The sequence below is a fragment of the Microplitis mediator genome, chromosome 11 (genome assembly GCF_029852145.1).
Source record: "Microplitis mediator isolate UGA2020A chromosome 11, iyMicMedi2.1, whole genome shotgun sequence".
Classification (NCBI taxonomy): domain Eukaryota; kingdom Metazoa; phylum Arthropoda; class Insecta; order Hymenoptera; family Braconidae; genus Microplitis; species Microplitis mediator.
Genome location: NC_079979.1, coordinates 18,616,583 through 18,640,747, shown reverse-complemented (window position 1 = coordinate 18,640,747; position 24,165 = coordinate 18,616,583). Strand labels below are relative to the sequence as shown.

The window sequence follows — 24,165 nt, the reverse complement described above, 5'->3', positions numbered from 1 at the left end:
AAAAGCGGAGTATTACCGGTGTAAAACCGGTGTAAAAGCGGGGTTACCGGTGTAAAAGCGGGGTAACCGGTGTAAAAGCGGAGTATTACCGGTGTAAAAGCGGGGTAAAACCGGTGTAAAAGCGGGGTAACCGGTGTAAAAGCGAAGTAATGTCGGTGTAAAAGCAGAGTAAAAGCGGGGCAAAACCGGTGTAAAAGCGGGGTAATGTCGGTGTAAAAGCAGAGTAAAAGCGGGGCAAAACCGGTGTAAAAGCGGGGTAACCGGTGTAAAAGCGAAGTAATGTCGGTGTAAAAGCAGAGTAAAAGCGGGGCAAAACCGGTGTAAAAGCGGGGTAACCGGTGTAAAAGCGGAGTAAAACCGGTGTAAAAGCGGAGTAAAAGTGGGGTAAAAGCGGGGTAACCGGTGTAAAAGCGGAGTAAATTGCGTTCGCTTGGAGTATTAACTTTAAAGATTATAAAATACAAAAAATGTCAGTTCTTTATGAAAATTAATAAAAAATATCATTTATCAACAGGTATAGTGTTCGAGTAAGTAAAAATATTCACAAAATAAAATATTTTAACACCGGTAAAGAATATCTACACCGGTGGCGGCGTTATTTTAACACCGGTACTGAATATTTACACCGGTGGCGGCGTTATTTTAACACCGCTTTCGGGGGTAAATTTAACACCAATAATTTTAACACCTACACCGTTTGGACTCACCCCGGTGATTTTTTACAGTCTAAAGAAAAAATCTGTCGAAATTTTTAAGACCTATTTTTATCTCAAGGGAAAATGGATGAAGATCAAGAAATGAAGACACTGAAGTATCAAAGGTCTAATTATAAACTCCTTTAAAAAGTTGAAAAGTACAATTTCAGTGTAAGAGCCAATAAGTTAACGATAAACTCGAATTATTCACTGGTTTCGATAAAAGAGTTTGATTGCAAGTTCTCGGAATTTAAACTTTTACTTCCAGACTTCTTGATTTTACTGGCAACTTTTATTTCTACCGCTAATTCTTATCCTTTCTTACTTACTTTACAGATAATAAACAACTTTAAATACTCTGTGTACACAAAAGAACTTGTTATCGTATGATTTCCGATAAAACTTTTGGTTACAATTATAGTTAATTTGTGTTATGTCATTTTGAATCGCAAAAGCTTTTGTATTTACAATTAATAGCATTAAATAACAGGTGGATTAGTCATGTACTGTAACAGTGAATATGCGTGTTTAATTAAACTTACGATATTATCGCACTAATCTAGATAATTAACAGAAGATCGTAATAGAAATTTGCATCTATATTTAGTTATATAATTTATTTAGTAAATAACGCGGAAAATCATTTTAATTACTCGTGTTTTTGTGAGAAATATTGCGCCAATAATGAGATTATTGTGTAGCAGAAATCGTAATAGTCGATTAAAGTTTTAAAAATTTATTTAAATCTATTTTTTAAACGAATTTATTTGAATACTTTCAGTAAAACCGATTTGTTACGAAATTTTCGATGGAAAATTTAGTTTGAATATCAGTGAAATGGAATAATCACCAATCAGTGGATATCAGCGAACGAGGATATGATAAAGTCATTGATTTAGCAGGAAATTCTACTGATTATAGAGTAAATTTCAATGGCGGCCATATTCAGCGGATGAATCAGCGAAAATCAGTGAAATTTTTCAGACGTTAAATTTAAAATAATTTTCACGTCACGGAAATAATTTTTTGATAAAAATTACTCTGTAATTTCGAGTAATCCTGGGCCGTTGCAAAAAATTTGTATTTTTTGTTTTAAATTTAATATTTTTTGTTTAAATATTAACGTTGCTAGACCATGTTTTACTCTACTAATGAGTAATTTTTTAAAAGTCTTATATTTAATCGATTATTGTGAATATCTCATCTTAATCTATTCATTTTTACTCCCCAATATACCATTCTTTTAAACCCATTAACTTTTTGATGAAAAACTGCCTATAACTCGAATAAATTTTCTTATCTATGGAAGTAATTTTTACTCTAAACTGCAGAGTAATATTTCAGTAGCCTCCGTTAATCTTCGGTTAATATCGGCTTCAATTAAATGTCTTTTATTTTGCTCGCGACAACTTACATATGTTACGCACACAAACGTAGGCTTGGAAAAAAAGACGATCTCTGTATCTCTCTATAACTTAATATTTATTTTAAAATTAAAAAAAAATTTGTATCTTTTCTTTTTCAACACAATAAGAGTCATTTTTTTTTTATTATTTTTCAAAATATTTATTTTAAGTTATATTCTAAAGCAATTAGATGATTTTTAGATTTTTTATGAAAATTTCAGCCTATTAATTGTAATTTTTAGTGTAATTCAATATAAATTTTATAAATTGAATCATCAACTTTTTATCATAACCTACGAGTAAAAATTGAATTAGAGAGAATTTATTTAGACAACCGCTAGGTGTAATTTTTACTCGTAATTGTGAGTAAAAATTAATCTGATTGATTTTTACTCACTGAAAGAGTTAAATTTCGTAATTCGAAAGTAAAAAGTCGTAATGGCCCAAGATTACTCGATTTAGAGTAATTGTTATAATAAATAACATGGCAATATTAATACCAAAATTCTTTCCGTGTTTCAATGATATGATGAATTTTTTTTTATGAAAAAGTAATTAAAAGGTTTTTTATTTACAATGGAAATGCTGGATGATGAAGGTCTGAAGCAGAAATCCTGACAATAAGGTAGAATAGTAAACTGGGAAGCGAGAAGTGAGAAGTTTAAATAGGGAACCGAACAGGGAACTAGGAACTGGGAATATAACGTAACTGAGAACTGGGAACCGAACATTGGATATTGTGAGAAAACGCCAATGGCGGTTATTCGTTTTCCGGAGGAAGTCAGACCACTGGATATTTAGTACTTGCTCAACTATTGATATATTTCGACATTTACGAGCAACTCGACAGCAACTTTCTTGATGATACATGGTGTGAAGCTTTAGTTTGTAAATCATTATTATAAACAACAGGATATGCAATCTGAGTTATATGTTTGAATTTATGTGTATGCTTGTTTTTGGTTACGCGAAAAAAAATTTTCTATTCAATGAACTGAGACTAAATTTGAATATCGTCATTCTCAATCGAAAGCCGCTTAACTCCCTTTTGTAAATTACGCAGGAGCTCAAAAAAATATTTGAATATTTAAATACACTGGTTACAGAAATTAAGGGATAGAAAAAAAATCCGAAATTTTTAGGTGATTTTCAACATGCTGTAACTCGGTGAAAAATGGTCGTATAAAAAATTTAAAAAAAGCAAATTGTAGCCTCAAGTTTCTAGTTTTCAGATCTGGACCTCAAAATTTACCGCTGTAACTGCATCTGCTTCAAATGTCAACTTAACAAACATACCCTTTGGGTAACTCTAATGCCGGCGGTAAAAAAAATTTTAGGAATTTTTTTTGACAATGATAAATCATTGCAGATGAAAAAAAAAAAAAATTTCGAAAAAAAAAATTTTTTGAAAAAAATAATTTTGAAAAAAAAAAACAATTTTTTTCAAAATTTGTTTTTTTCAATTTTTTTTGATAATCGATCTTTTAGATGAACGAAATGAAGATTATCGGTAAAAAAACCATTTTCAAATCGAAAAAATGAACGAAAACCGGGAAACTACCAATTATGGTGATTTTTGACAAAATCGATAAATTTAAAGCTTCGGGGCACTGAGAAAGAAAAATCGCAGCGATTTGAAATTTTCAGGGTTTTTTCAGGACACTTTGAGGTTGAAAAAAAGTCGAAGATATCCTTTGTTCATCCGTTATATCCAAAGTTATAGCAAGATTTCCAAATATCCTTAAATTTGTGAATTTTGACCTGTTTTTTACCAAACAATATCGCTTTAAAAAAAATTTTTCTATCAAATGCCACTAATTTTGCCTTATAGAGAATGTTTTCCAGTTTTCGAAACCTTGCTTCCATTCTCTGTACGACCAATACATCCGGAGTTATTGATTATCAAAGCCAAAATGGACTTTTTTGCTTTGATCGATGATAACTCGGCGCCAAATCATCGTAGAGACTTTTTAAGGCCACCAAATTAAAGGGCATAAAATTTTCGAGAAAAGTCAGACAGTCAGATTATTCAAAAAAATTTATTGTCGCCCATAGAGGTATTGAAAGACCAGCAAAAATTTTGAAAATTTTTTTTTCGTTGGTTTTCTTATGATTACTCCGGAATCGGACATGATAAAAAATTTTGAGGTCCAGATCTGAAACTAGAAACTTGAGGCTACAATTTGCTTTTTTTAGATTTTTTATACGACCATTTTTCACCGAGTTACAGCATGTTGAAAATCACCTAAAAATTTCGGATTTTTTTTCTATCCCTTAATTTCTGTAACCAGTGTATGTAGATATTTTTGTTCAGGGTATGAGTTCTTTTAATGATGGGCATGGAAAAATATTTTTTCCCTCAATTTTTGAAATGATACTGAAGTTAGCAGACGTCTAATAATTTTTGGGTTTTTTCAAAAACGATAAATGATTAAAAAAAAATTCCGAAAAATTGCACCTATAGCTTTTTAAATTTTCTACACATGCATATTTTTAGTTTATTTTTTTTTATCATTGATTTGTTGAAAAAAAAATCCGAAAATTGTTAATTGTCTTTTAACTTCACTGTCATATTTTTGAAGTAGGGAGAGATGGCGTTTTTGACGAAGGAGCCGGTTTTGGACACGAAAAATTTTAATGAAATTATTTGTAAAATACACAATGACATAATTAATTTTTGAAATATGTTCAAAAATACTTTTATCCCACTTAAAAAATGGAAATTTTATTTTAATGATACTCAAGTTAGCCAACGTCAAATTTTTAGATTTTTTTTTTAAACGACGAGTGATAAAAAAAAAGTTTTCAAAAAATTGCACCTATAGTTTTTTAAATTTTCTACATGTGCATATTTTTAGTTTTTTTTTTTGTAATTGACTTGTTGAGAAAAATAGAATCCGAAAATTTTTAATTGTCTCTTAACTTCAGGGTCATTTATTTTGAACTTTTTCATTAATTTAAATAAAGTCTTAAATGTCCAAAAATGGAGCAGTGGCCGAAAATGGTACCTCTACCCTATGGTTCCCTTTTATGTTTCGCTGGACTCTTGTAATTTCAAAATTAAAAAAAAAACTAACGGTGTATTACAACGATTGCCAACCGGAAATGCCAAAATTAATTTTCTCAAAAATGTAAAATTATTCGGTTTCATACTGAGAACGAGGGATGTTTGTTTTGGTCAAACGGATTTACTTTGAATAAATAAATTAAAAATATTGAAACTAACAAAACTTTTTATGAGTTTGAATACGAAATTAAAGTTTGAAGTTTATTTTGAAATAATCACATGAATAGAATTACTTTTGAGTAATTTACTTTTGAAATAATTTGAATATCATTATCTGAGAACAAACCACTTTCGAAATATGCATTATGGTATGCATAATCTAGAATCTAGAATCAAGATACGTAAATGTGGCTTGGATTTAGGTTCATGTACGTAATTCCTTCTGATCCAGAGGTTAAAATATGAGAACATGAGATGTGTGCGGCTTTGAAACACACGGGGGCTTAAGTTTCAAATATGTTTATCAAGTCAGCTTATATGCTGCTATAATATTACTGTGAAAACTTTGATACACAGGCAGTTTATATATCAGCAGCATAAAAAACAAACTAAAAATGAATCATATGCTACAATAATTTATTTTTATTTTGAACCTTTTGAATTTAATGCAGTAAAAGCATTTCCAATAAATGAAATTTATTGGAAAATCGATTTTTTAAAATACGTACTGACGGAAATTAAAATATTCATTTGTCGCTGGAAAAGTTTTAAAAGCAGAATCTCTTGATTAAAATTGTCATTACGAAATTTTTAAAAATGCCTGTTTTCACCCGCATGAAAATACCATATATGACAAATATATAATCAATATGGAACCATATAAGTGGCCAAAAACGATATATATTTTCTTATATATAATATAATTAATTATATACGTAAGTTTATAAGTTAATACATGTATTATATATATTTATAATCATATATGTATACTTATAAGTTAGCACATATATGTATTACAAATATTGATAATTATATATGTAAATTTGTAAGCTAGCACACACACATATATATATATATATATATATATTCTGAACACAATGTTTGAATCTTATAACAGAGAGAGGAAGACAGAAAAGAATAGATTTTATTTATTCTTATATATATGGGGAGACTTATATGCTTCTATATATCGAAAAATATACAAAAATTTATAAAGTCAAATACATGGTACATATATCGTGCCATATAATGATGAATTATACATGTATTCTTATTTGTTTCCATACATAAATAACATTTATTTTTGAATATATTAAAATTATAAGTTTTCAAATATATAAATATATGAAATCATATAAGAGAAAACATATATAGAAATATAATAAAATCGGCCAAAATCTATATATAGTTCTATATAAGATCCCATGTATTGTCACATATATATTTATATCTGTAACATATATTTTTTAATATATGTTTACCATATATGATATTTTCATGCGGGTCAACTCGAAAAAAAGAAAAAAATTACATCGAATTTGTCTGGCATTTGAAAAATAAAAAAAAAAGGTTACAGAGCTTCGCACGATTTTTAGTGAGTTATCATCATTTTTATGACAAGTCATCTTTTTGCTGTATCATTCAATAATACAGGAAGAAATTGACAGAAATTAAAAATAAATAGAATTGATGTGAACAAAAAATAAGCTTTCAGATGAAATTATTGTAGCAGAGCTGCATAAATTTTTTATCCATTCTTCAATTTATCTCTAAATTAGTCTCGACTTTATTAAAAAAAAAGTAAATAAATAAAAATAATGAAATTATTTTTTAATACTTTATCACTGGAATAGTTAGTTCATATTTCAAATTTCAAATTTTTAAATTCCGTACGTCCATTTTTTACCGAGATATTAATGGTTCATTTTCTGTAGCAATGAAAAATTAATTTTCCACAATTTAAAATATCACATCGGGATATAGTACCGTAGTTAAATCTAAAAATATATACGAAAAAATATGAGACAATTTTTTTTTAAGAGTACGTTGACAATTCAATAGAGTGCATGTGATTCTCAATAACTCTTAAAATATGTAAAAAAAAAAAATGTTATCAACTTTTACCTGCACCACTTTCTAAAAACTTTTTATGCCCACAATGTTGTCCTACTTTTACATCTGAAAATGTAAATACGATAAAAGCGACTCTTTGTAAACTTTTAAAAACTTTTTCGTACTTGCACAAATATCAATGCCGCGCATAAAAAGTCGTAATTAAAATATATATATATATATATATATATTTTTGGATTTCAATCAATATCATCCCAAGTAAACTTTCAACATGACGTTAAAAATAAAAAAATAAATTAAAAATGTAAATAGTGTAAAAAAAAAAATATCGAGCATAAGCTTCATTGTCGACACTGTAAATTGTCTCGTCTCTTTTATTCTGTTGACAAAACAAACGTTATACACTACTCACAGTCAGAGAGTCACGTGAATTGGGCGGATACGATGATCGTAAAACCGTGCGTTTAATCAACCCGACAAAGCAATGCTTCCTCATTTTCGAGCTTCCAGAACATTTCGATTCGTTTAACCAAAGCTTCAATACCCTTCTCTCCCTCTTTCCCTCTTTGCCTAACCCTCTATCGCTTTCTATCTCTAACCGATTCCCTTTCGCTCTACTCCATAAATAACTACCAACTTCGTACGTGCAATGACTCCCGGTTGAATTTCAAATTTATTTAAAAAAAAAATATATATATATATAATATAACAACTAAAAACATCAAGTACTTGTTTTACGGTTTATTATCACGAGTAACTATTTTAATATCTCTCCTTTGTGCTCCGCATATTTATTTGAATTTTTATTTTAAATTTTCATCAATTTTTTTTTTTGTCTTTTAGATTTTAATGAAAACTTGAAATGTTAATTACGTGGATTTTTTTTTTATAAAAAAAATTATATATAATGTAACTGTAAAGAGAACTCGGCACAGGTTAGGAAACACGTGATAATGATGCGAGCTTGTATGACGTATGTTATATGTTTGCTAAAGGCTATATCATAAAACAGTATGTGCATCCTACAAGAGCTTTTCATGCGCAAGCCATCATGAGAAACAACCTCGTACTTTATACTGCATACATGTACACTCAACAATTATACCAAGTAAATTTCTCATCTACTGAATATAATTATTTAACATTTTCTCTGAAAAACTAATGTAACAAACATGGAGTATAGAAATGAAAATAAAAATAACTAATTAATTTTGGTAATTAAAATTTTTAGTGGACATGAAGATCGGAACGTTTTTTGCGAAACGAAAATTAAAAGAAGGAATCTACCGAATCTAGCAGGGTGACCACGAACCGGAAAAACCGGGAATATCGGAAATTATTAGGGAATTAAATGCAACTGGGAAATATCATGGAAATGTCAGGGAATTTCGAAAAGTATCCGGGAATTAAATTGTGACAGTTCAAAATTAAAAAAATTTTAAATTGTACACTAGTTACAAAAATTAAGGGATATTAAAAAAATTTCAAATTTTAAATCGATTTTCGACAGATTGTAACTCGAAGGAAAATGGTCATACGACAAAAACAAAAAAGGCAAATTGTAGCTTCAAGTGTATAGTTTTCTGATCTGGTCTTTAAATTTTTTTATTATGTGCGGTTCCGGAGTAATCCTAAGAAAACTATCGAAAAAGAAATTAACCAAATTTTAGCTCGTCTTAAAAACTGTATTCGAGCTTCAATAAATTTTTTTCGATAATTATGATTGATTTTGGATTGCTCCGGAACCCTGCATAATAAAAAAATTTAAAGACCCAGATCAGAAAACTAGACACTTGAAGCTACAGTTTGACTTCTTGTTTTTATTGTACGGGCATTTTCCTTCGAGTTACAAACTGTTGAAAATTACTAAAAAATTTGAAATTTTTTTAATATCCCTTAATTTTTGTAACCAGTGTATTTTGAATTTATTTAAATCATAAAATTTCTTACTAAATATTTTAACTTATACATTTTTAACATCGAATAATCAAAAGTAGGCAATATTTATTTATTTTATTGTCCTTTATTTCTGGTTTCTCGCATGATTTAATTATCAAATTTAATTATTAAAAATGAAAATATAATAAAAACTTTGAATATCTAAATGATACGAATAAAATTTCTAAATCAGGGAAAAATGTGGAAAACTTTACTGGAAAACCGGGAAATATCAGGGAATTTTGAAATCATTTCTTTGTGGCCATCCTGTCTAAATTTCCGAAATGTTTCACATAGGTGCTAGTATGTCAGCCGAAAATTTTAGCCACCCCGAATTACCCCTTAAGTCACCTTTTAGCAATCAAATTACATGAATTTTTCAAATTTTCGTCGCGCAGAAAACGTCCCGATCTTCAGGTACATAGTTTTTGAACAAAGAAATAAAAATGGATTAGTGACTTTGTTTTATTTAAAATAAAAATTATGAGTGTTTGGAAACGGACGAGATATTGATAGTGATGGAGAATTGATAGGAAGATTTAACGAGACGAGACATAGCTCGTGTAATTCACTCACACAGAAAGGAAATCCTGTCACTTGTTATAGATGTGGGTGTATGTTACATATATATAAATGTCATATGGACACGTATGTGTATGTGTGCGTGTGTGTACGTAGGATCGTGTTAACTATGATCTCGGTCAAGCAACCGACACCTCAGTGGTTTAAACTCTCAACGATCAGACGCAGAAGTCAAGGACCATAAATGATCAGCCATCCAGATAGAATTGGCTGACATGTTCATTTCTATTCTCTTTGAATGCTAATCGATATCATCCAACAGTCACTCAATCAACTCATTAATGCAATTACTTAATACAACATTCAATTAAAACTTTATTCCGACTAATTAAATATTCATTATTTATCCTTTTTAGTGTCAAGAAATTTCTCAAGCTAACAGTTGTAAAATCACTTGGTCTCTTACCCTATAAAAAATTTTTGTGAGAAAAATTCATTTTTACAACCGGAAATCCTAATTTTTGTAGAATTTAAACAAATTTTTTTTTTTAATTGTCAAAAATCATCGTTTCAAATTTTTGAAATTTCGCGGGAATTTTAAATATTCAAAATTTGTTTAAAACTTTTTTTTTTGGAAGACAAAATTTCGTATTTTTTTTTTTTTTTTTCGTACTCGAGGAGACAAACGAAACTGTCCTCGTTGCTCTTGTACAGTAAATAGAAGCTTTGTCCGAATTTACCTCGCAGCCGTATAGAAACTCTAAATAAATTAGACCAAGAATCGCTGGATTATAGAGAAGTGAATCGATTTAAAGAAAAAGTTAGACAACATTATCTGCAAGTCCCAAGTCCCTCGTAAATTTTATTACAGATGAAATTGATAAATTAGTTAGAGTAATTAATTATTTAGACCGTGGATTTAAAATCTGGTTGATTTGATTAAAAGCGCGGGAATATTTTCAAGTATTCAAAATGAAATTTAATTATTTTAATAAACATCCAAGAAAATAAAATAAATATTAAATTACTTGAAGAAAAGTTTTCACTTCTGTCACTTATTTTTTTTAAGGACTTTCGAGACTTAAATACACTCTAATACTTAGAGCAAAAAAAAAAAATAATAAAAATAATAATGAGAAAATAAAACGTCGAAATCAGCGAAATAAAAAAAGTTTTGTTTCTTTTAACGCAACAAAAATTTTTATGCTTAAGCTTCTTAGAGATTTATAATTTTTAATGAAAAAAAACATTAATAATAATAATAATAATTACAATAATAATAATAATGGCAATAATAATAAGTAATTAATAAATAATTGAATTAAATAAACTCGCGATTTAGTGAAATAAATAATGAAATCATAATTAAAATAAACACACTATCAAATATTTGTGTCCCATGACAAATTAAACATACAAGTCATATTTATTATTATATATTAATATAAATATGTGCATAATTAATTATTCTACCTCATCCTGTTTAATTATGAATTTAAATTATCTTTCATTAATTAGAAATAAAATCAAAATTTAATCTTTATACTAATGAAATATAATTATGAATTAAAGTAGAGCGTATATATGTTCGTTTGCATAACGAAAAATTTATAAAGAAGCTTTGAAAAGATAGAAAATTTTTTTAAAAATAAAATAGTTGATCTAAATCTACGACCACATATTAGATGTTGTTAGTCATTTTTCAAGTATGCATTTATGCATTCGCATATATATATATATATATTTTTTTTTTTTTTTTTTCATACATATGTATGTGCACACGGAAAGAAAAAATGATTCTCATATATGTATTTTATAACATATGAATTTGTAAGCATATATGAAAAAAAAGAGAGAACGCAGAATTCGTTATGGGTTTTGGACAAAAGCCTCGAGAACTTGAATATTTATTCAACCGCCTCTGTGAAATCTCAGAGCAGCTCATAATAACGGGGTAGCATTTAGGACGTTATCTGCTCTTCCAACACAGGTCAAATGAGAGCCAGAGGCATCATGGCAACGCCCTGTCGTCCTCATTGCCTCGCTATCAATATACGCCACACATTTTATTTTATTTTTAAACCATTTTTAATTCCACGTCATTCATATAAATAAACTAGAAATTTAACCGTTAAATCAACCCATTATTTCCAGTCTCAAAAATGGCAGCTCGTGAAAAAAAATCGTTGAAAAAGTGTTGACTATTATAAACTTCAAAACGTGACGGGATGACAAAATTTTTTCAACGATTTTTGAACTTCTGATAGTACAAACAAACAAAACAATTGACTGAATACTCCAAATCCGTACCCAGGTAGAAAATTGTCTTAGTCGGACAAGTTTGAAACTTCAAAATAGCTTTATTTTAGCTTAACATCTAAGTCTTGTTTTGTAAGCTTTATTCTAGGTTGTTATTAGGATGAATTCTATGACAAGTCTTTAGAATGTAACTAACCTTCAAATATACCTTGCTGTTAGCTCTTTTTCCACGCGTATGATAAGATTTGTTCTAAGCTTGGATTCTAAACTTAAAATTACCTTATCTGCTAACATTACTCCAAGCGTACATTGAAAACTGAAGTTTGAGGTTAATTAACAGTTTGTGTTATTGTTTATAAGTGATAAATAAGTTCAATTTTATTTGCAACATATATAAAGAAAAATATTTACTAAGCAAGAAAGTTTTGATTTTTTTTTAATTTATTGAATCACAAGTTTTTAATGCTCATAATAAAAAAATTTAAAATTTTTAAAACGTCCTTACTCTCTTAAGTTAAATCAGTAAAAATGTTACTGATTTTTTCAGTAGTTACAAAATTTACTGAAAGATCAGTAGCTTTGAATAAATTTACTGACTAATCAGTGAATTTAGCTTCACGGCAGTAAAGAGTGCCATCTATTTGGAAGCTTGTTTGTTAGACAGAGGTTGATTGCAAGTTGTAATCAAAGTTTATTATTTATATTGCACTATTATTAGGGTAAGTTTAAAATATTTCAACAAACAAAAGTTAATTTATAATTTATATACTAATAAAACTTATTTATTTTTCTCTATTGAATGTGACTAGAATAATTCTGAAATTTTTTTTCTAATAATCTTTGTAGTTGATTTATATCTAAGGTAATGCATAACCTCAAATCGTCTTATTAATTATTTTATGTTTTTAAATAAATATTATTATTATTTTCAGATACATGTTTATACGGTGTCATCAAACCACTAGGGAAAATATATATAACACTACACATTTAATGCCCAATATCTGATGTTTGTGTACAAAAAAAAAAAAAATAATAAAAAATTTTTCTCTGTAAACATGTTTTCAAACTTAAATTACCAAATCTATTCTAGCTAAGAATAGGATATATTTTTAACCTTATAGTAAGCTAAATTGTCACTATTTATGCAAGCTAAAACTGCAAGCTTTATGTTAGCGATCCAAAGCGTTACCAACTAACCTTGTGTTAACCATAGTTTGTTGGCTAATTTTAGGCTAAAACTGATAAAATTAGCTTAATACAAGCTAATTCCATTGATGACTTTCTACCTGGGTATGAAAGAATAATATATGGTTAAAATATATAAAATCATATGTGTTTGCAACAAAAAAATATATGATATATTATAAAAAATCATATAGAGATTTTGGCCAATTTAATATAAAATTATATACAGTAGTAAATATATGTATTCCATATATGTAACTTATATGTTTTTTATATTAAGCTATATATACATTTACATTTACCTTATAATATATTGTATTGATATATTTCCTTTCATATTCAAAAAATATAAAATTTTTATATGAAATGAAATATATGGTAGCATATAATTTATATTATATATGGCAGCATATATTTTCTTTGTTACATTTATTTTATTCGGTGTATGTATATGTATATGGGTTGATATATTCGCACCAAATTAACTAATTTTGAAAATTTCAACTGCAATTTAAAGAGTATATTAAAATTTGGATCTAATATAATTGGATTTGGTCATACGAATAAGAAACTTTTTTTTTCCATACACAATATAAATATATGTTTTTATATATGATCAGAATATATTTTTCGTATATGATAGAAATATATACTTTTATGTATGATAAAAATATAGTTTTCGTATTTGACAAGAATATATGTTTTCATATATGATAAAAATATATTTTTGTATATGATTGACATATATGTATATTTCATATATGCTAAATATATACGGACTCGTATATGATAAATATTATATTTTTTACTATAAAAAAAATATATCAGAAAATGTAGTTAAATTGGCCACATATATTTTCTGATATTTATCATATATTTTTTATATATTTTGACCATGTATGTTATTTTCTTCCGGGAAATTATCGTTTTTGACTCGTTTCTAAACTTTTTTTGAAGCTCCATCAAAATTGAACTATTTTTGAATGTTTTTTGTTCAAAAGCTTAAAAAACGTTCAAAAAAAGTGCGTCGTTGTGTCACATTTTAAAGTTTAGAATAGCCAACATTTTTTGATCCTTTTTTCAACATCTTTTTGTGTATAGGCTAATAGGGAATTTCTGATAAAATTCTCGAGTTGAGCTCTTGAAACTTTATTCCAACAAAAATATTTTTCTGAAGAAAATAAAATCCTACTTCTATTATTCAAGTATTGATTATAATTTAATGATGCTCTGAGACGATTCTATTGAATATTTTATTATTTTTATATTCTACAATACAAATTCAAATTCAAATATAATGAGCTGTTGGTTTGTATTGGAGCTGAATAACGCGAGAGTAAACAAAAAAAATAAGTAATCCATGAATAAATCCATAAATTTGATTATTAATCATTGTTGCATCCAAAATGATGAAAAATATTTATTTTAATTTGAAAATGTAAATACGCAATATCTTGGAAGCCTGGTCGAGTTGTTTAAGAGAACAAAAAGAAAATAATGATACAAAAACAATATAAGAAATCAGACAAACAATTTAATTTTTTTTATCCTCTTGTTTCACGATTTCTCTTATATGTTTTTTACTTTTTTTTTTTATTCTTTCCTTAAGTACCAACAAACAGTACTTCTGCACTATAACTCTCGTTGCAGCTGTGGAGCAGATTCTACGAAAAAGATCTATAGCCACAGAGAAGAGAGTGGATAGAGTGTTTTTGCCCCAGGTGGTCAGATCAAAGAACCCGTTTTACTCTCTTTCGCGCTCTCATCATCCCTCGTTCCATTTTACCCTTCGTGCTCTTCGGTATTTCTGGTTTTTTTTTCATTTTTATCTTTCTTTAATCTATACTTGTATACATATAAAAAAGCTCAATGAAGAATGTGATGTTGGTCCCAGTTGCTACAATTCAATCTCAATAAAAAGCTGTCGTTATTCCTGCCACGTTATTAAGGAAACATCAAAATGAAAATACGTCATACCTCAATCTATTATTTTTTATATTTTAAAATAATTCTATTTTAATAATAAAAAAAAATCTGTAAACCACCTGACCCTGCGGGGCAGCCCCAAAACTTCCCGCTGTTTTCGAGCTCAAAAATTTTTTAGGCTGGTAAAATACCTTCACTGAAAAATTGTAATTTTGGTCCGACGATATCTTTGGATGGAATGAACCGATTTGAACGTTTTTGGTGACAATCGAAAGGGCTCAAAAAGACTTAAAGCTGATTACATTTTGAGGCGAATCGGGCAAGTGGTTTATAAGTCATACGCAAAAAACCAAAAACAAAAAAAACATGACCAATCTGGCCCAAAATCTATATATTTTCCAAACAAGAAGTTCTTGGTTCAAGAAATCCGTTCAGAATATTTATTTTATTATTATTAATTATCAATTTCTTGAGAAAAGAGCATCAAATTTATTTTTGTTATTATATGAATTTAATATTATAATACGAGTAAACAGAAGAATAGCTTTATTTGAATTAAATAAAAATTATTTCCTTCAATTCTACGAATTTTTGAGACAAAATTATATATTCTTAAAAATTATCAAGAATATACGTTCTTTTATCAAGTAAATGTTCTTGATAAACGTATTTTTTTTTCTCAGTGCAAGTACGTTCAAATCGGTTGATTCGTTCCAAAGATATCGACGGGCAAAAAAAGTTTACACACACACACACACCATCCGGGAATAATCAGAATAACTTTCTAGGACCTAAAAACGTCGACATCTGATGAAAACTCGATTTTCAAAAATCGGACCGAAACCAATAACTTCACTTTTTTTGAAAATTTGAAATTTTCTTAGCAGAAAATTAAAAAAAAATATATATATATATATATTTGATAATAAACGTTAGTAAACTTTTGAGCTGGTGAGTAAATGGTTTTATTTATGTATGTATGTTATAAAAAGAAATAGAAGATTACACTGTATGAAAAATGAGTTATGCAAAAGGTGTTGGAAAAACTTTGTGGAAAGTGTATTTCGCAATTTGTGTGTATCTAGTATTGTATTACTTTTCTTGTGGTTATTTCAAGACACATAAATAATAACATGTCTTTGTTTTTTGTAAAGAGATAAGAATTTGAAAAAGTGGAGGAATATTTTTAAAATTTGAGAAAAATATAAAATAATGATTTATTTTTTTTGTTTGATGATCTAGAGCTGGAATTTTGATTACCAGAATATTTTGAATAGAAGAAAGTGAGAGATTACTGTTGAGATTTGGAATAAGCAGTAGGGCTGTAATATAAATTAATTTTATTGAGAGAATTATTTGGATTGTAAATGGTGGTGAGGGTGATACTGTTGACTCAAGACCCGTACAGAGAGCGGAAAAATAATTTAAAGCTATATCTAGGGTATTTTAAACTTCTGACCTGGCTAAATGTAGAAAAACATGAGTTGATAGCTTAAATCCCTTAAGCTGCTTTTTATAGCCAGAAAAACGGAGCTATATCACGAAATCTAGATTATGCCAATTCTGATGGTTCAGAGGCCCTGAAAGTGTGCATAAAAATTTTTAAAGTTATCTGGGGGTACTTTTTACGACTTGATCTAAAGGCAGGAACCCGGGAGCTGATGGCTTTTATTTCTGAAGCCATTTTATCAATGGACGGAAATCAATATACGGAAAAAATTCGTCTTCAAACTCACTATGGAGATTAATAGCCCCCGGAAATGTGCGAAATAATTATATATTTATTTCGTTTGTTTTAAATATTAATTTATTTAATGCCGTAAGATGGACGGCGGAGTCAAAGTTGATATTTGCTACTCGCAGTTTCCAAAATTTCGATATCGGAAAATAATCATGGGAATGGATATGAAATTCTATGATTGTTTTCTTCATTTCATTTCATTGTTAGCAACAGTAAATATTTATTTCGTTTGTGTAAAATATTAATTTATTTAATGCCGTAAGATGGAAGGCGGAGTCAAAGTTGAAATTTGCTACTCGCAGTTTCCAAAATTTCGATATCGGAAAATAATCATGGAAATGGATATGAAATTCTATGAATGTTTTCTTCATTTCATTTCATTCTTCACAGGAGTAAATATTTATTTCATTTGTTTAAAATATTAATTTATTTAATGCCGTAAGATGGACGGCGGAATCAAAGTTGATATTTGCTACTCGCAGTTTTCAAAATTTCGATATCGGAAAATAATCATGAAAATGGATATGAAATTCTATGATTGTTTTCTTTATTTCATTTCATTGTTAGCAACAGTAAATATTTATTTAATTTATTTGAAATATTAATTTATTTAATGCCGTAAGATGGGCGGCGGAGTCCATAAAACTTCCAAAAATTTCAGAAGCATCAGAAAAATTCAAAAAAATTTTCCATTATTTAGAAAATCCTTTTGAACGGCCCGGAAAATTCTTTAATCTTAGAAATTATTCTAGAATGTTATAAACCTTCAAAAAATACTTCAGACACTTCTAGAAAATCTCCAAAAATATTTCAAAAAATTCTTAAACTGCCGGAAATCGATGAAATTTTTAATCTATTCGAAATACTTCGGGAAATTCTACTAGAATAATTGAAAAAACTATAATAATGTCAAAAACACTTCTAGTTTTCATATCGTGGAAATTTTCGAAAATTTCTAGATCATTCCAAAACTATCGAATCGATTACAGAAAAAATCTAAAACTAGTTCCACTTTAGGGTGGATGGAAGCACGGGCTATTGAAATAAATAAATGTCATTTTCAGTGGGATAAATAATTTAAAAATTTAAATCACACGGATGAATTTTCACAAAAACATATACAGCAATATTAGATATATATATTATCCATATGAAAACGTGCGTAAATGCATAAATACAATAGCATAGCATTCTGGGTTGGCATCATATAAATCCTGATGCGGGGAAACCCATAGCTTAGATAATAAATATAACTTGCTGCCCGCAAACTCAGGTCTCGACGTGCTTTTCCGCAACATTGCAACACAATATAAATATATAAATATATATATACATATAAATACACATGTTTACCTCATGAAAATAACAAAATTATATTAAAAAGTAAATATAATTAATCATAAGTGAATGTGAGAAGCAAAAAAAATTTCCTACATATCACAATAAAATCAACCTCAAAGCATTTTTATTAACGTATAAATTTTTATTTATTACCCCGAGCGCGTATATTTACCGTAGATTTAAATGAATAATACATTTTCAGTCTCTATGTAAATTAATTATATGATGAAAAAAATTAAATTAAATTAACGAGTTGGCGGTGGATCAAACCCATGAGCTTAAACACAATGTATATATATATATATATATATATATATATATATATATACGTATATGTATACGATAACAAGATTCCTCTGAATCACTCGACTCGTATTGTCGAGTATGATTACACATGTACCACAATCCAACCTATTGTAGACACAAATAGATCGATGTTAACACACAAATCGATAGCAGTCACACTGAATTAGATACATTAATGTTACCTCATGATAGAATCTACGTCAGCGCGATTTCAAAGCCGCTTAAATATATTTATATCTCTTGGTACTATTATTAGTTTACTAAATATCTATACAAATATAATGAAAGCTAATATTTCAATCAAATCACCAACCAAAAGCAAAGCAATAAATTATTTAATTTTGAATACTTTGAAATTAATCAAATAATATGGGGGGGAACTTAAGAATGGTTGAAAAAAATTCATTTTTATATTTTAATTACGCGGAATTTTTTTATTTAAATTCCAAAAAACAATAGAGACCAGAAGAAATTTTTTTTTCTGACAAAATGGGCAGAAACAATAGCTTTATATTTTTTAAAGGTATACCTGCACACACCTCAACACACACTCGCACACAAAACTCCGGATTTTTTACAGTGTATTTGCATACCTTGCTCTGTATTTTTTACATAAATACTTCTGTGAATTTCACAACTTCACTATGTAACTACAGCCTCAAAATGTAAAAATTACAGATTTAGGTTTACAGAACTCACAATGTAAAAATTACATTTTTGGTTCTGTAAAAATTACATAATTTAATTGACAGACAAACATCTGTAAATTTTACAGACTTTGTATTGCAAGATTGTATTGCAATTTAAGAGCAAAAGCGCAAAAAACATGTACCTGAAGATCGGAACGTTTTTCACGCAAGGAAAATAAAAATAGTTCATGTAATTTGACTCTAAAAGTGACTTGAGGGGTAGTTGGGAATTGCCTGCAATTTTCGGCTTACGTGCGAAACATTTGAGAAATCTAAATCCAGTAGAATTTTTACTTTTTATTTTCGTTCCGTGAAAAACGTTTCAATCTTCAGGTACACAGAAAAAAATAATTTCTGGGCGCAAAAATTTTTTTGTATTATAAATTGAATACAAAAATTTTCTTGGGACGAGAAAAAATTTATTGACTCAAAAAGTTTTTTCTTGCTCTGAGAAAATTCATGTACCTGAAGATCGGAACGTTTTTCACGCAACGAAAATAAAAATAATTCATGAAATTTGTATTTAAAGGCAAATTTAGGGGTAGTTGGGGGTGGCCTGTCATTTTCGGGTGATGTGCGAAACATTTCTGAAATCTAGATCCAGTAGATTTTTAACTTTTCATTTCTTTTTTCTTATTTTCGTTCCGCGAAAAACGTTCCGATCTTCAGGTACATGAAAATTCATTCTCGCTTTAAGAAAATTTCTGTTATCAATTCATAATGCAAAAAATTTCTTGGGCTGGGAAAAAATTTTTTTGGGGCAAGTAAAAAATTCTTGTGCCAAAAAATCATTTTTTTCTGTGTACATAAAAAAACGGAGAATGAATCCCAGACATAAAATTTGTAAAAAATAATCTATCAATTTATATGAAAGTAAAAATTAAAAAAAATAAATTATTAGATTATCAGATAGAAAAATCTAAACAGGGATTTTAGTGGTAAGCCACTTATAATAAAATTAAAGCCCACGGCATCTTGGGGTGAACTGAACTCCCCGAGGATTTTGGTCGCAGGTCGTGCGATGAAACTTGCTTTTAAATTTCACCGGGTCCGGAAAACTTACAACTTAAAGGGATCAACTACAAATGCATCTCTTCTCTCCCGTTAGCTAAACTTAAACTATACTACAAAGTTCACAACAATTGTTCTAAGTTATAAATGTGTATTTGCTTAGTCTGCAAGGGCCTTTAAACTCGCGCCAACACCCGTAAAATTTCCCCATATATTTTTTTTAATTACCAAGAAACATCTTCACCCCATAATTTATTTTATCTCGTCTTTCAAATTACATAAAAAAAAATACCTAGCCAACATTTTTTATTTTTATTCACATATATATGTATATAGTGTATAGGTTAAAATATATTTATAAATGCATTTAAATGTGCATAAAGAAAATTTAGTTTGGTATCTACTTGGCATTTCCCAACGCGTTTACTTCTTCTATGAATATTCTCATCACGACTTTTGCGGCAGTACAACCGGAATAGATGGAAAAATTTTAAATAAAAAAATAAAAATAAATTGTCTGATTCAGAATAGAGAAATATTGTTCAGTAGCCTGCTCGAACTAGTAGTAGAATCAGAGGCTGTATCATCCAATAGTTGTAGCTGTAGTAGTAATAGTAGTAGTAGTAGTAGTAGTAGTAGTAGTAGTTGAAATACTTTTCTCGATGGAATGAAAATCGAATGGTCACAAAAGCTTGGTCGATAACATTTTTATCTCCATCTTTTTCTATTTTCCATGTGTTGAACTAGTGTCTCTCATACTAAATTTTATTCTTTCTCACTTCTACTTCTATACTACATATATATCTATAAAAGTTGTAGTAGTAGTATTCTGTACTGTAACACGACAAGAGTCGATCCTAGTTGGTAGTGGGCTGCTTTGGACGATGTCAAGGGAAAACTACTATACTACAACACGAACAACTTTTTCCGATGGCCAAATCCCCCGAGACTCGCTGACTTACCGTAAATTAAAAAGTTTTTCTATGAATAGCAACCCCGCTTGCGAATCTTGCTGATTTTTTTTTCTATTATTTATTAATAATTTTTTTTTTTTCAAACATTTTATTAATTTGGTCTTTTGTTATTCTGCTGACTTAAGTTCGAAAAAAAATTTTTGAGTTAATTCACTTAAGAAATAACAGACTAATGTTACAAGAAGTATTTTTTTGCGTAATTTTACCACGGCTACACGGAAAGAAAATTATGGGAAGTTTTCCTATGCATTATGGGAATGGTTCCCATAATGGTATGGGAACCATTCCAATTGCATTATGGGAATCATTCCCATAATATTATGGGAATAGTTCCCATACTATTATAGGAATGGTTCCTATAATTTATGGGAATAGTTCCTATAAATTATAGGAACCATTCCCATAAATTATAGGAATGATTCCCATAATATTATAGAAAGTATTCCTATCAATTATAGGAACCATTCCTATAATTATAGGAACCATTCCTATAGTGTTATGGGTATCATTCCCATAATTATAGGAACTATTCCTATAATTATGGGAAACATTCCTATAATTATAGGAACCGCTCCCATAATTTATGGTCGTAATTCCTATGATGGTATAGGAAAAAATTTCACAAAATTATGGGAACCGCTGCTATAATTTTCTTTCCGTGTATACCTGCTACTAATAAACCATCAAGTCTCTTGGTAATGCATTTTAAAACTTGATAAAGCTTACGTTACTACGTGAGACTGCTTTTAGGGAGTAAAGAATAATTATTTATTTAACAGACTGTGCGCGCGCGTTATTTTTATTTTATAAAATGATAATAATGTTTCGGATAAATTTTAATTTTATAATAAACTTCTGTAGACACGAGAGATAAAATAAATAATTCAGTGAATTAATGCCGGGAATTTAAAAAAAAAATAAATGCGGGAAATTTGAAATTATTACGAATTAATTATAATTGAGAAACATAAATATTTGAATAAGTATAAATTTAATTATCTGATGAATAATAGAGAGATGAGTATTTTTTTAATGAAAATCCTAAAATATTTGACCTGGAAAACGTAACAGCGAAAATTGGAAGATATATGGATAAATAATAACGATGCTTTGTGGTGATAATAAACTGATACCATTTTCAAAACTGTTATTTTATATGCGGGAAAAATGTTAAGCATAAAATTGGATACCGATGAGCAAATTGGATTTTATTGAGAGTTTAATAATTATTTATTTTTTTTTTAAAGATCGTCTGTGAAATAGTAAAAATAACACAAAAAAAGGATTTTTGGGCACAAAAAATTTTGAGGTCTCAAGAAATTTTTTTCTTTATGAATTGAAGACATGAGTGTGAATGTAGCGAATGAGACAAACTTTAAGTTACAAATGAACCATTTAAACAATTAAAAATATGAAAATAAAAAAATGCACATACTGATTTTCAAATTATATAAATGCGCATTTCTTATGTACCTGAAGAACGGAACGTTTTTCACACAACGAAAATAAAAAATTTATGTAATTTGACTGCTGAAGGGGTAGTTAGGAGTGGCCTTCGATTTCTGGCTGACATATTAGCGCGTTTGTGAGACATTTCAAAAATTTAGATCCAGTAGATTTTTTTACTTTTCGTTTTGTTTCTTATTTTCATTTCGCGAAAAACGTTCTGATCTTCAGGTACATCATTTCTTTTAATTTTATTCGATTCACATTTAATTCACTTATTTCAAAATTTAAAAAATTGGCCATTGTCCGCTACATTAACACTCATATTGAAAACTAAAATTTTTTGGGACACGAAAAAATTTCTTGCGCCAAAAAATTATTTTTTCTGTGTACTGAGACAAATGGCACTCTACTAAAATTTGTCACATTAAATCCAAAGGGTTAAATAATTTGAATTTTACTTCATTGACGCAATAATTATTTAAACTCGAATGATCATTTTCATTAATAAAATATTTTGTTGTACGTAAAGAATTATCTAATAAATTTGACTCGCTGATTGTGAGTAAAACTGGGCCTGAATGAATAGTCATTCTTCCCGTTCTAGATACTGTTCAATTATGGGGCAGGAAATCCCAATTTCGAGTCATTTTTAAATAAAAAAATAAAACAAAAGGAATGTTTTTATTATTTCCGTATTTATTTTGATTTTGGCGCCAAAATGGCCGCCAATTTGGGCCGGCCCAGGTTTACTCTAAAATGTAGAGTGAATTTTATCAAAAAATTGTCTCCGCGTATTATTTACTTTGTAGTATTTTTTTCTGTACATCAGTTAAATGAGTAACAAATTTTACAGTCTAGATTATATTTTATAGTCTAGAACCGTTTTTCCCGGAAAATAAATAAAAAAAACGAAATGAAAAGTAAAATTCTACTAGATTTAGATTTCTGAAATATTTCGCACGTCAACCGGAAATTGCAGGTCTCTCCTAACTACCCCTTAAGTCATGTTTAAAGTCAAATTATATGAATGTTTTTCATTTTCGTTGCGCGAAAAACGTTCCGATCTTCAGGTACATAGAAATAGATAGTAAATTGCCTTTAGAAAATGAGTAAAAGTAAATTGTAATAAATTAATAAATAATTAACAATTAAAATGACCCCGGCTGAACTTAAACCATCGTTACTATGTGAAATTGAATTTACGTCACACGAAAAGACTGATATATATGTATATGTGTAGATAGAAACGACTGATGTGTTCTCATGCATACATCACACTCTCGATAATGGATTTTTAAATTTTATTACGCTTGGATTATTATAGCATTACTGTATATTATTATTATTATTATTATTATTATTATCTAGAATATTGTAGTTACATCTGACCGTCATAAACCCTCTATTGCATTTTCTTCAATTTTTAATAAATAAAATTTCTTTTTTTTTTTGGAGTATACAATTTTCTTAGCGGGAAGGTAAGAAAATTTCCGTGGGTTTAATTTCAATAAAAATTTTTAATATTCTCGGGTAAGTTTAATTATTCAAACTATTATAGTGTACGAGATTTATGTAAAGGAAAGAAAAAAAAAATCTGGAGCAATCTCACTAGATTTCATGCTTCTATTCATCGACGTCGA

The 24,165-nt window shown here is 28.5% G+C and overlaps 1 protein-coding gene across 1 annotated transcript in view; it reads right to left on the bottom strand.

The window, feature by feature from the left end:
* The window catches only part of LOC130677548 (neurobeachin), a 243,413-nt gene that overhangs the window by 181,239 nt on the left and 38,009 nt on the right, over positions 1–24,165 (bottom strand). The gene's annotated exons all lie outside the window — the stretch shown is intronic.